Source organism: Amphiprion ocellaris, chromosome 4, assembly GCF_022539595.1.
Source record: "Amphiprion ocellaris isolate individual 3 ecotype Okinawa chromosome 4, ASM2253959v1, whole genome shotgun sequence".
NCBI lineage: Eukaryota > Metazoa > Chordata > Actinopteri > Pomacentridae > Amphiprion > Amphiprion ocellaris.
The window spans coordinates 23,873,749-23,888,230 of NC_072769.1; the positions used below are offsets into that span (position 1 = coordinate 23,873,749).

Genomic DNA, 14,482 nt, shown 5'->3' on the forward strand with positions numbered 1-14,482 from the left:
TTCTGATGGCTCCACAACAGTTTACTGTTCAGTGAAGAGATCAAAGTTTGTTCAGGATTTCTAAAAATCCACGAGGTAGGGATAATGTCAGGAGAAGAACTCAGATGGATGGTCTGAATGTAGAAATACGAGACTCATGGTCCCAAGTATCGGAAGAAGGGCTTCTGTGAACCAAAGTTCAAACTAACGAGAGAAGTACTGAGAATACTTTAAAACTACAGCCCTCAAGACTTGTCGAGAAGGTCAAACTAACAGAGAATGTACAGAGAAACTTATAAAACTTCAGTCCTCAGACTGTCGAAAGGTTCAAACTAACAGAGAACTACTCAAGAACTTCGAAGATATCAGTCCTTGGACTGTCTGAAAGTTAAATCTAACAGAGAACTACTGTGGGACTTAGAAAATTTCAGCCCTCAGACTGTGTGAAAGCTCAGGTCCTGAGGACTCGGAGGGTCTCGAGGCTTTGGAAAGTCTTGGAACTGAGGGTTCAACCCTCCAGCACAAAGGCTGAAGTCCAACCCACCGAGAAAAACAGTCGAGTCGAGACTCGAGTTTAAAAAAAAAAAAAAAAAACTCGAAAATGACAAAAAATAGATGATAAATGCGCAAAAACCAGAAGATTTAGTATCTGAGCAGATAGCTCAGGGGGATAAGAAGAGAGACTACAGAGTGGAAGGTCGCAGGTTCAAGACCCGCCACTGGCCCTTTTCTTTGTTTGTCTTTGTCAGAATTTTGAGAAAATTTAAGAAGGGACTGGTCTTGAACCAGCGACCTGCAGCTCCATAGGCAAATCCTTAACTCACTGAGCTACAGATCAGATAAAATGAAATAAATTCGTCGTCCCTTTGGCATCGTAGTTTCTGAAGTGACGACATGGGTGGAGCCAAGGCGGAGTCTGGGTGGAGTCAGGGCGGAGAGTAGGCGGGGAGGTGGGTGGCGGTCTCCCCCCTCTACTCCCCCACCTCCCCCCACCACCCACCACACCTTCCCCCGCCTGACGAGTTCTTCGAGTCTCCACGAGTTCTTCGAGTCTCCATGGGTTTTCCCGAGTTTCTGGAGTTTCCACCATGTCTGAGGCAGAACAAGTTGTCATGAAGAGGTGTTGAAGTCGGTCAGGATGGACTGACTTTTTACAGCGACTAGAAGGAAGACCACTAGAAGAGCAGGTCTTTAACCACCATCCATAAAATCCATGGAGTCGGTTCCAGAGAAATGAAGGGAGGTCAACTTTTATCAACCTCCATCCAGACGTTCAACTTGATATCTTTACTTTGAGATTTTTAGCACCACAAATCTTTAGTATCACACTTTATTATCATTTATTAGGACTTTCATGGAATCCACCAGCAGATTTACTTTTTGTTGACAAACTTTATTCTTGTCGTCGTGGAACTGCAGTATTTAAAACTGTTCCTTCTATTTGACCTCATGTTTATTAGTTTTAGTGGAGAAACTTAGTTGTCGATTAGTCTCTTAAAAACCAAATAATAAATTGGATTAGTCAAGAGGTTTAAATTTCTTACTTTGTCATATTTTACATATGAGAAAAAAATATAAAAATAAAGCGTCTTGAGACAATTTGACCTGTAATTGGCGTTATATAAAAAAAACCGAATTTAAATTGTATGTATCTTGTAATGTTGGAGTAATTCAGCCATATATGTTGGAAAACACATTTTCCTTTGTCCATTAATCTGTTGATTGTTTTCTGCAGTAATTCATTTCTTGTTTTGGTTTATAAAATGTCAAACCCAAATATATTCAGTTTACCGTCATAAAAACCAAAAAGATTTACATTCATGATGCAGGAATCAAGCGGTTTTTCAGTTTTTATCTTAGTTTAGTCAGAAAGATAGTTGATAATGTGTGAATTGTTGCAGCTTGTGAGCCGGAAAAGGTTTTAATCTTTGGGGCAGAGTGTCAAAAAATATTTAGAAAACAACATCAACAAAACACTCAACAAAGATTTGAACATCATTAAAGGGAAATCCAACTTTTGCATGACAATGTCTAATTAAAGGACATTTATTTACAACGTAAATGTGTGATATTCATCCTCTGGAGCTTTCTCTTCACATCGTCTTCCACCTGGACTGCTTTGGTCGGGAGCATGTGCAACAAACATTTGAAAAACTGCACTTTAACATCAATGAATGACACTGAAGTTTAATCTCTACATAAATGAGACTGAGTCTGGATGTGCTGCTCTGTCATTAACTCCTAAGTTTAGGAAAAGTTCAAACAAAAGAAGACAGTTCAGATAATACTTGAGAATGAGCTTATTTTGAACAAACATCTCAGACTTTCTGAGCTTCAGCACCTACAGCAAGATAATTTAACAACAAGCAACTCAAGAGATCCAGAAGTTGGAGAGAGTTAGCTTTAGCTGAGCCAAAGAACATGTGGGATGCTAACCTAGCAAACATTTCAGACTTTTCTCTGTGAATTATGAGAAATAATTTCCTATTTAATGACAGAGCTACACATCTTAACTCACTCTCATGAAAACAGACTCTAATTCAATGTCATCCATCCATATTAAAGTGCAGTTACCCAGAATGTTTGTAGCATGAGCTCCAACAAAACCTGTCCAGGTAGAAGGCCACTTTGACAAACAGGAAGTGGACGATTCCAAGCAGATTTATAGAAGGGGGAACCGGACTGTACTAAGTGCAGTCGAGTATAGAGGGGTGTTTTGTGGGTTTTTAAGGCTGATAATGATTATTAGTGAGACAATTGGAGTAGATATTCATTTGCAGTAAATGAAAGGATTTAAAATCTTGGAGTTAAACTTACAAGAACACAAACTCTAACAGAAAACTTTGTTGATACGTTTTTGTTTTGTTTACAGATGTTAAGTTAACCCTTAAACATCCTCACCAAGAAAAAGGCAATGAAAAAATTATTTCTTTATATTTCTTATCTCTTTGGGGCACGAATAACAACAATGAATGTTTTTTTTTTATGAAGAGACCCAGCGATTTTTAAAATATTGACCTGTACCAAACGGTTGAGAAAAATTATTTTACCCTTTTAAATATTTTTTTTTACATTCCAAATGACACATTTGTGTTCAGCAACTCGTTAGGCACCATAATATGTCAAAAGTATTACTTTACCTTTGAAAATCACAGCAAACAGAGGCCTCGTGAGGAGTGATTTTGCTCGTGCTAACTTCCTGTGAGCAGACTAACTTGCTCTGCATGCTATTTCAAAACACAGTGACATCTACTGGATTTTTTTTGTATAATGTATTTTAGAGTGGTACCTAAGGAGGGGTAGAGATGGCTGAAACAGTTGGACTTAAGTAAAACATATTTTTCAATAAGATTTAGTGTTGAAAAATGACATTTTTCGACATAGTATATACTATGGCATTTTTTTGCGCCAAAATTCATGATGATTTTTTTTTCCAAAGAAAACCTTTCTGGAGTGTTTTTCACGGCCTATTTTACATTATTTCATCATATGGCATGTTTTTACAACATGTTGAAAAATTGCATTTTTTTTCCGACATAGTATACTATGGCATTTTTTTGCGCCAAAATTCATGATGATTTTTTTTCAAAGAGAACCTTACCATAGTGTTTTTCACGACCTCCTTTACATTATTTCATCATATGGCACATTTTTACAACATGTTGAAAAATCGCGTTTTTTTTTTTTTGACATAGTATACTATGGCGTTTTTATCCGCCAAAATTCATGATGATTTTCTTTTCAAAGAAAACCTTTCTGGAGTGTTTTTCACAGCCTGCTTTACATTATTGCATCATATGGCATGTTTTCACAACATGTTGAAAAATGACATTTTTCGACATAGTATACTATGGCATTTTTTTTGCGCCAAAATTCATGATGATTTTTTTTCACAGAAAACCTTTCTGGAGTGTTTTTCACGGCCTACTTCACATTATTTCATCATATGGTACGTTTTTACAACATGTTGAAAAATGGCATTTTTTTTTTCGACATAGTATCGTAAGGCGGTTTTGTTTGCACCAAAATTCATGATGATTGTTTCTTCAAAGAAAACCTTTCTGGAGTGTTTTTCACACCCTCCTTTACATTATTTCATCATATGGCATGTTTTTACAACATGTTTGAAAAATCGCATTTTTTTTCGACATAGTATCGTAAGGCGTTTTTACCCGCCAAAATTCATGATGATTTCTTTTCAAAGAAAACCTTTCTGGAGTGTTGTTCACAGCCTGCTTTACATTTTTTCATCATACGGCATGTTTTCACAACATGTTGAAAAATGACATTTTTCGACATAGTATACTATGATGAAAAATGACATTTTTCGACAGAGTATACTATGACGTTTTCTTGCACCAAAATTCATGATGATTTTTTTTTTTTCAAAGAAAACCTTTCTGGAGTATTTTTCATGGCCTCTTTTACATTATTTCATCATATGGCATGGTTTCACAACATGTTGAAAAATGACATTTTTCGACAGTATACTATGGCATTTTTTTTGCACCAAAATTCATGATTTTTTTTTCAAAGAAAACATTTCTGGAGTGTTTTTCACGGCCTCCTTTACATTATTTCATCATGTGGCACGTTTTTACCACATGTTGAAAAATCACTTTTTTTTTCCCGACATAGTATACTATGGCGTTTTTTTGCGCCAAAATTCATGATGATTTTTTTTCAAAGAAAACCTTTCTGGAGTATTTTTCATGGCCTCTTTCACATTATTTCATCATATGGCATGTTTTCACAACATGCTGAAAAATGACATTTTACCGACATAGTATACTATGGCCTTTTTTTGCGCCTAAATTCATGATGATTTTCTTTTCAAAGAGAACCTTACCATAGTGTTTTTCACGGCCTCTTTTACATTATTTCATCATATGGCACGTTTTTACATGTTGAAAGATCGCTTTTTTCTTTTGACATAGTATACTGTGGTGTTTTTTTTGCGCCAAAATTCATGATGATTTTTTTTCAAAGAGAACCTTACCATAGTGTTTTTCACGGCCTCCTTTACATTATTTCATCATATGGCACATTTTTACAACATGTTGAAAAATTGCATTTTTTTTCCGACATAGTATACTAAGGCGTTTTTTTGCACCAAAATTCATGATGATTTTCTTTTCAAAGAGAACCTTACCATAGTGTTTTTCACGGCCTCTTTTACATTATTTCATCATATGGCACATTTTTACAACATGTTGAAAAATCGCATTTTTCCCGACATGGCATTTTTTTGCACCAAAATTCATGGTTTTTTTTTTCAAAGAAAACCTTTCTGGAGTGTTTTTCACGGCCTGCTTTACATTATTTCATCATATGGCACGTTTTTACAACATGTTGAAAAATCGCATTTTTTTTCCCGACTCAGCTGCATGCCTTCGTCCACCCGGCCTCCGTTGACTCGTCCCGCCTGCCGTCTCTGGAGCTGAAGCTGGATTGGAACAAACCAAAGTACAGTCAAATCACGATGCCAGCTGCATCTCAAAAGGCTCCTTCATCTGGCTGGTGGCGGCACTCCTTCTGAGGGGAAGCTGAGCTGGCCTGGCAGAACTTTGGAGATGTGTTCCAGTGGTTGGTGGATGTGTGGGGAGATAGAGAGGGACTTCTGAATTGTTCACAAAGGAAAACAGGGAACCCATTGGTAGTTTTAGTTTAGGATGCTACTGCGGTGTGTTTTGGGGTTTTAAGAGGTGAACAGGAAGAGCTGGTTTTCGTATTGATTATCTTTTACTTTGTTCCTGGTTGGAATGCCCAACAATGTCAACGTGAAGTTCACTTTTAGTTCTGTTTATTTTTATTTTACTAACACCACTTTCCTTTTAAACCCTTCACATGTTGTGTTGTTGTAAACTTCCTCTTTCAAATAAATACTCGTCTAACCCTCTGGAAACCAGCGTCTGGACTGTTTTTCTGTTGCTTCTCACCTACTTCAGACAGCCAGGACATAACGTTTTGTGGACTAAAGGCTAAACTATGACATTTTCAGAGCCACATGCTGTAGTCTGACGTTTTTAGACCAAAGGCTATACTCTGACGCTTTCTGGACGACATGCTATACTGTGTTTTTTGGATGACATGCTATACTATGACATTTTTAGAGCGACATGCTATACTGTGACATTTTTAGAGCAAAGGCTATACTATGACGTTTTTAGAGCAACATGCTATACTATGACGTTTTTAGAGCAACATGCTATACTCTGACGTTTTTAGAGCAACATGCTATACTATGACGTTTTTAGAGCGACATGCTATGACGTTTTTAGAGTGACATGCTATACTATGACGTTTTTAGAGCGACATGCTATACTATGACGATTTTAGAACGACATGCTATACGATGACGTTTTTAGAGCGACATGCTATATGATGACGTTTGTTGGACCAAAGGCTATACTCTGACGTTTTTAGAGCGACATGCGATGCTATGACGTTTTTAGAGCGACATGCTATACTATGACGTTTTTAGAGCGACATGCTATAATATGACGTTTTTAGAGCAACATGCTATACTATGACTTTTTTAGAGCAACATACTATACTATGACGTTTTTAGAGCGACATGCTATACTATGACGTTTTTAGAGTGACATGCTATACTATGACGTTTTTAGAGCGACATGCGATGCTATGACGTTTTTAGAGCAACATGCTACACTATGACGTTTTTAGAGCGACATGCGATACTATGACGTTTTTAGAGCGACATGCGATGCTATGACGTTTTTAGAGCAACATGCTATACTATGACGTTTTTAGACCGACATGCTATACTATGACGTTTTTTGAGCCACATGCTATACTATGACGTTTTTAGAGCGACATGCTATACTATGACGTTTTTAGAGCGACATGCGATGCTATGACATTTTTTGAGCAACATGCTATACTATGATGTTTTTAGAGCGACATTCTATACTATGACGTTTTTAGAGCGACATGCTATACTATTACGTTTTTAGAGCGACATGCTATACTATAACGTTTTTAGAGAGACATGCTATACTATGACGTTTCAAGAGTGACATGCTATATTATGACGTTTTTTGGACGACATACTATACTATGACATTTTTTGGGCGACATGCTATACTACGATGTTTTTAGAGCGACACGCTATACTATGACATTTTGAGAGCAACATGCTATACTATGACGTTTTTAGAGCGACATGCTATACTATAACGTTTTTAGAGAGACATGCTATACTATGACGTTTCAAGAGTGACATGCTATATTATGACGTTTTTTGGACGACATACTATACTATGACATTTTTTGGGCGACATGCTATACTACGATGTTTTTAGAGCGACACGCTATACTATGACATTTTGAGAGCAACATGCTATACTATGACGTTTTTAGAGCAACATGCTACACTATGACGTTTTTAGAGCAACATGCTCTACTATGACGTTTTTAGAGCGACATGCGATACTATGACGTTTTTAGAGCGACATGCTATACTATGACGTTCTTAGAGTGACATGCAATACTATGACGTTTTTAGAGTGACATGCTATACTATGACGTTTTTTGGACCAAAGGCTATACTATGACGTTTTTAGAGCAAAGGCTATACTATGACGTTTTAAGAGCGACATGCTATACTATGACGTTTTTAGAGTGACATGCTATACGATGACGTTTCAAGAGGGACATGCTATACGATGACGTTTTTTGGACAACATGCTATATTATGACGTTTTTTGGACCAAAGGCTATACTATGACGTTTTTAGAGCAAAGGCTATACTATGACATTTTTAGAGCGACATGCTATATGATGACGTTTCAAGAGGGACATGCTATACGATAACGTTTTTTGGACGACATGCTCTACTATGACATTTTTTGGGCGACATGCTATACTATGACGTTTATACAGCGACATGCTATACTATGACATTTTTAGAGCAACATGCTATATTATGACGTTTTTAGAGTGACATGCTATACTATGACTTTTTTGGACGACATGCTATACTATGACTTTTTTGGACGACATGCTATACTATGACGTTTTTTGGACCAAAGGCTATACTGTGACGTTTTTAGAGCGACATGCTATACTATGACGTTTTTCAAGCCACATGCTATACTATGACGTTTTTAGATCAACATGCTATACTATGACGTTTTTAGAGCAACATGCTATACTATGACGTTTTTAGAGCGACATGCGATGCTATGATGTTTTTAGAGCGACATGCTATACTATGACGTTTTTAGAGAGACATGCTATACTATGACGTTTCAAGAGTGACATGCTATATGATGACGTTTTTTGGACGACATGCTATACTATGACTTTTTTGGGCGACATGCTATACTACGATGTTTTTAGAGCGACACGCTATACTATGACATTTTGAGATCAACATGCTATACTATGACGTTTTAAGAGCAACATGTTATACTATGACGTTTTAAGAGCGACATGCTATACTATGACGTTTTTTGGACCAAAGGCTATACTATGACGTTTTTAGAGCAACATGCTATACTATGACGTTTTTAGAGCAACATGCTATACTATGGTGTTTTTTTGCGCCAAAATTCATGATGATTTTTTTTTTTTCAAAGAAAACCTTTCTGGAGTGTTTTTCACGGCCTGCTTTACATTATTTCATCATATGGCACGTTTTTACAACATGTCGAAAAATCACATTTTTTTTTTCGACTCAGCTGCATGCCTTCGTCCACCCGGCCTCCGTTGACTCGTCCCGCCTGCCGTCTCTGGAGCTGAAGCTGGATTGGAACAAACCAAAGTACAGTCAAATCACGATGCCAGCTGCATCTCAAAAGGCTCCTTCATCTGGCTGGTGGCAGCACTTCTTCTGAGGGGAATCTGAGCTGGCCTGGCAGAACTTTGGAGATGTGTTCCAGTGGTTGGTGGATGTGTGGGGAGATAGAGAGGGACTTTTGAATTGTTCACAAAGGAAAACAGGGAACCCATTGGTAGTTTTAGTTTAGGATGCTACTGCGGTGTGTTTTGGGGTTTTAACAGGTGAACAGGAAGAGTTGGTTTTCGTATTGATTATCTTTTAATTTGTTCCTGGTTGGAATGACCAACAATGTCAACGTGAAGTTCACTTTTAGTTCTGTTTATTTATTTTTATTTTATTAACACCCATTTGCTTTTAACCCCCTCACATGTTGTGTTGTTGTAAACTTCCTCTTTCAAAGAAATACTCGTCTAACCCTCTGGAAACCAGCGTTTGGACTGTTTTTCTGTTGCTTCTCACCTACTTCAGACAGCCAGGATATAACGTTTTGTGGACTAAAGGCTAAACTATGAGGTATTCAGAGCGACATGCTATACTCGGACGTTTGTAGACCAAAGGCTATACTCTGACACTTTCTGGACGACATGCTATACTGTGATGTTTTTTGGATGACATGCTATAATATGACATTTTTAGAGCAAAGGCTATACTATGATGTTTTTAGAGCAACATGCTATGACGTTTTTAGAGCGACATGCTATACTATGACGTTTTTAGAGCGACATGCTATACTATGACGTTTTTAGAGCGACATGCTATACTATGACGTTTTTAGAGCAAAGGCTATACTATGACGTTTTTAGAGCAACATGCTATGACGTTTTTAGAGCGACATGCTATACTATGACGTTTTTAGAGCGACATGCTATACTATGACGTTTTTAGAGCAAAGGCTATACTATGACGTTTTTAGAGCAACATGCTATGACGTTTTTAGAGCGACATGCTATACTATGATGTTTTTAGAGGAACATGCTATACTATGACTTTTTAGAGCGACATGCTATACTATGACGTTTTTAGAGTGACATGCTATACGATGACGTTTTTAGAGCGACATGCTATACTATGACGTTTTTAGAGCAAAGGCTATACTATGACGTTTTTAGAGTGACATGCTATACGATGACGTTTTTAGAGCGACATGCTATACTATGACGTTTTTAGAGCAAAGGCTATACTATGACGTTTTTAGAGCGACATGGTATACTATGACGTTTTTAGAGCAACATGCTATACTATGACGTTTTTAGAGTGACATGCTATACTATGACGTTTTTAGAGTGACATGCTATACTATGACGTTTTTTGGACCAAAGGCTGTACTATGACGTTTTTAGAGCAAAGGCTATACTATGACGTTTTTAGAGTGACATGCTATACGATGACGTTTCAAGAGGGACATGCTATACGATGACGTTTTTTGGACAACATGCTATATTATGACGTTTTTTGGACCAAAGGCTATACTATGACGTTTTTAGAGCGACATGCTATACTATGACGTTTTTAGAGCAACATGCTATACTATGACGTTTTTAGAGCGACATGCTATACTATGACGTTTTTTGGACCAAAGGCTATACTATGACGTTTTTAGAGCAAAGGCTATACTATGACGTTTTTAGAGCGACATGCTATATGATGACGTTTCAAGAGGGACATGCTATACGATAACGTTTTTTGGACGACATGCTCTACTATGACATTTTTTGGGCGACATGCTATACTATGACGTTTATACAGCGACATGCTATACTATGACATTTTTAGAGCAACATGCTATATTATGACGTTTTTAGAGCGACATGCTATATGATGACGTTTCAAGAGGGACATGCTATACGATAACGTTTTTTGGACGACATGCTCGACTATGACATTTTTTGGGCGACATGCTATACTATGACGTTTTTAGAGCGACATGCTATACTATGACGTTTATACAGCGACATGCTATACTATGACATTTTTAGAGCAACATGCTATATTATGACGTTTTTAGAGTGACATGCTATACTATGACTTTTTTGGACGACATGCTATACTATGACGTTTTTTGGGCGACATGCTATACTATGACGTTTATACAGCGACATGCTATACTATGACGTTTTTAGAGCGACATGGTATACTATGACATTTTTAGAGTGACATGCTATACGATGACGTTTCAAGAGGGACATGCTATACGATGACGTTTTTTGGACGACATGCTCTACTATGACATTTTTTGGGCGACATGCTATACAATGACGTTTTTAGAGCGACATGCTATACTATGACGTTCATACAGCGACATGCCATACTATGACATTTTTAGAGCAACATGCTATATTATGACGTTTTAAGAGCGACATACTATACTATGATGTTCTTTGGATGACATGCTATACTATGACGTTTTTTGGATCAAAGGCTATACTATGACGTATTTAGAGCAACATGCTTGTTACGTGTGGCTGGCTGCTGTCTCTCCTTGCTCTCTCTGGTCTCCCTCCTCCCTTTATCTGTGTAATTGCAGCACACCTGAGTGCTGTTAGCACTTAGGGAGGAGGAGGGTATTTAGGCAGGCAGGAAAGAGCGGCAGTCAGAGCAGAGATTGGAGCACCTCCAAGCCACACGTCCTCCTGGACAAACGCGTGAGGGGTTTGGTTGCGTTTATAAACTTTCCTTTTGTGATTAACATTGTGTTATTTTTGTTTCAGGTACTTTGGCTATTCCCTCCCCACGCATGTTTTGATTGCTGGGTTTTGTTGTTTTAGTTTGGCTGTAGTTGCTGGTAGTCCTATTTTCGCTGTTTTCTTTTGTAGTATTTATTTGTGGTTAGGAAGTTTAGTACGTGGTGGTGACTGGTCCGAGAGCCCATTGCAGGGTTAGCCACATTCACCACCCCTCTTTTGTTTCTTTTGGCCAGCAGCTACAGCCCTTTTACTTTCACCAATTTTTTCATCTTAGTTGATTCACGTTAGTTGAATTAATTGTTAATAAAGTTGGGTTTTTCCCCATTCTCACTTTACCTGCCGTGTCTGTCTTGTTTATACGTTGCCGGTCTCTTTGTTTATTCGAGCCTTGTCAACTTTACAGAGGCCGTAACAATGCTATGCTATGACGTTTCAAGAGCGACATGCTATACGATGACGTTTTTTGGACGACATGCTATACTATGATATTTTTAGAGCGACATGCTATACTATGACATTTTTACAGCAACATGCTATAATATGACATTTTTAGAGCGACATGCTATACTATGACCTTTGTTGGGCGACACTCTATACTATAGGATTTTTAAATTGACATATTACTATGACTTTTTTTGTTTTAGTTTTTTTTGTTTTTTAGCAACATATAAGAATTTGAACAGTTTTAAAAATTACTATACTTTTACTTGTGCAATGAAATATTATTCTATGGCATTTTTTAGACGACATATACTCTGATGTGTTCTTGAAAAACATACTATTTTGACAATATACTGCACTATGACATTTTTTGAACCACATATCATACATAACAATTTTAGGCAACATCCTATCATTTTGCACTTTTTGAACCACATAATAATCAGTTGGTTTTTTTTGCCGACATGCTATACTATGAACTACAGGCCATACTATGTTATTCTTGAAAAGTATACTATACTTTGACATTTTCTGAACTACATCCTATACTATGGCGTTATACACAGAGTGCTTTGGTTACATGTTGATTTATAATCTAGATTTTTTTCTTTTTTGTTTTTTGATGGGATTACCACAGACCTGACCGTGAACACCGTTGCCACCCACCTCAGGGAAACGCTGCCTAAGATCTCAAGGCTGCTTGGTCGTGGTCTTTCTGGTCCTGCTCCAGAATGCCTTCATCAACTATGTCTTCTTTTGAAGAGGCCCTCAGATGCTGCAATCTCTGACCTTAAGGAGGAACTGCTACTTTCACTCTGTAACGAGACGGCGGTTATTTTAAAGACCCAGCTCCTGGCGGCTTTGAGTGAAAGTTAAACACCCATCAAAACAGAACTACAGACAGTTAAATTGAAAAAATTTAATCTGAGCTGTCGGTCAGTATTTCAAACATCAAGTCCAACCCGGCTGCCCTAAAGCACGCTGTGGGTGAAACAGAAACTTCACTCTCCACATCACCGACAACATCGTCACACTCCAAAGCAGAGCACCTGTCTGCTGAACTTTTACAAGTTGACTATAAATGTGAAGAATGTGAGCAGCAGCAGACTATGAGCAGCGGAACAGATGTGATCAGAAAGAAGTCATTTTCTTTCTTCTTTTCTTTCTGGTTGACTTGATGCTGTCAGATGCAGATGTTAGAGCTGATTCTGATCTTTCAGGATAAAAAAGCTGCTTTTCCTTCACAGACTTTTCAGGAAATTATTCTCTCAGGTTTTCTCTGCTATTTATATTTTTATTATCTGTTATTATTTCATTATTTCTTTATTGTAAAAATAATGTTTGAGGCATAAAGGCTCATTTAGTTTTTTAATCCTGAAATCTTTGATGTAGCAGAACTAAACTTCCATTTTCCTTCTTGTACTTCTGATACTAGAACTAAACGTATCTTCAACATGGATCATCTGCTTTTAATGAATCAGCAGCAACATCACAACAACAAATGAGACAATTTTCAACAAATTAATGAAACTGATGTCATTTAAAACTATCAGTCTGTTTTAGTGTCAAATTAAAGCTGATTACTGACAACTAGAACATTAACGTTGTTTTAATCACATGTAAGTTTCCTGAATGTTACATTAATGTCAACCAGCCACAGTTTTATGAACTTAATGAACCACATTACAGGAACACAACACACCAGCTGTTTACATGAAACTCAACACATTAGCTTGATGCTACGTTAGCTTTAATCTGGCTGAGACTGAACAGCTAGCTCGGTTAGCATCGCTAACATTAAAGCTAATATTTACTATGCTAACTTTCTTCTCTGGTCAACACACACTGAAACAAACTCCACCAACATCTGGAGCGCATGGCACACATTATATCTGACACGAAAGCTGCATATAAAGTGCAATAAAAGCGGCACCGATACGAAAATAAACACTTACTTACCGAACTATCAGAGTCCTTTCAGTGTCTGCTGGTAGAATCAGCCGAAGGTAGAAAACTGGCTAAAACAAGCCAACGGGCAGGAAAACTGTCTGTGGAAAATGTTCTGCTGCTCCACCGATAAATAAACCAACAGGTATTATATCAGAATTAATCCAAACGAGGAGAACAGAGTCTCTGCTGCCTCCTCCATAGGACCTGTCAATCATTCCAGACCGGACTGTCAATCAAGTAGTCCCGCCCCCTGGCCTCGCAAAACTTTAACGCTCTATAAAAAATCAATATTGATTTATTTTAAGATCGGACACCTGATCTCTCATTTGACCATGAAAACTAACGAAAAAAAAATGTATATAGTCTATGCACCGTACTCTGTTTGGCTCCACACTTGCTGATGACCACTTCCGGTATCAGAAAATTAAAAAACGGACCTTTTGTCGTTTCTGTCTCTTACTGATTTTACTTTCTTGTTATTCTAAATATAAAACGAAAATCAAAGCATTTAAAAAAAATTGTATATCCCTTTTTGATCATGAAAAAGGAAAAATGCCTTGTATTTTGATTTTAATTTTTGTATTTTAAAACGAAAATCAAATAACCACTCGTTTTTAGTTTT

At 37.4% G+C, this 14,482-nt stretch overlaps 1 long non-coding RNA gene across 1 annotated transcript; it reads right to left on the reverse strand.

Moving 5' to 3' along the window:
- Window positions 1-1,867: 1,867 nt before the first annotated feature.
- LOC129348699 (uncharacterized) lies at window positions 1,868-14,253 on the reverse strand. The gene is made up of 3 exons (XR_008601344.1): window positions 13,870-14,253; window positions 12,577-12,725; window positions 1,868-8,747 (listed from the first exon to the last, which is right to left on the reverse strand). It is a non-coding gene; the product is annotated as an uncharacterized LOC129348699 (long non-coding RNA).
- Between the last annotated feature and the right edge of the window lie 229 nt (window positions 14,254-14,482).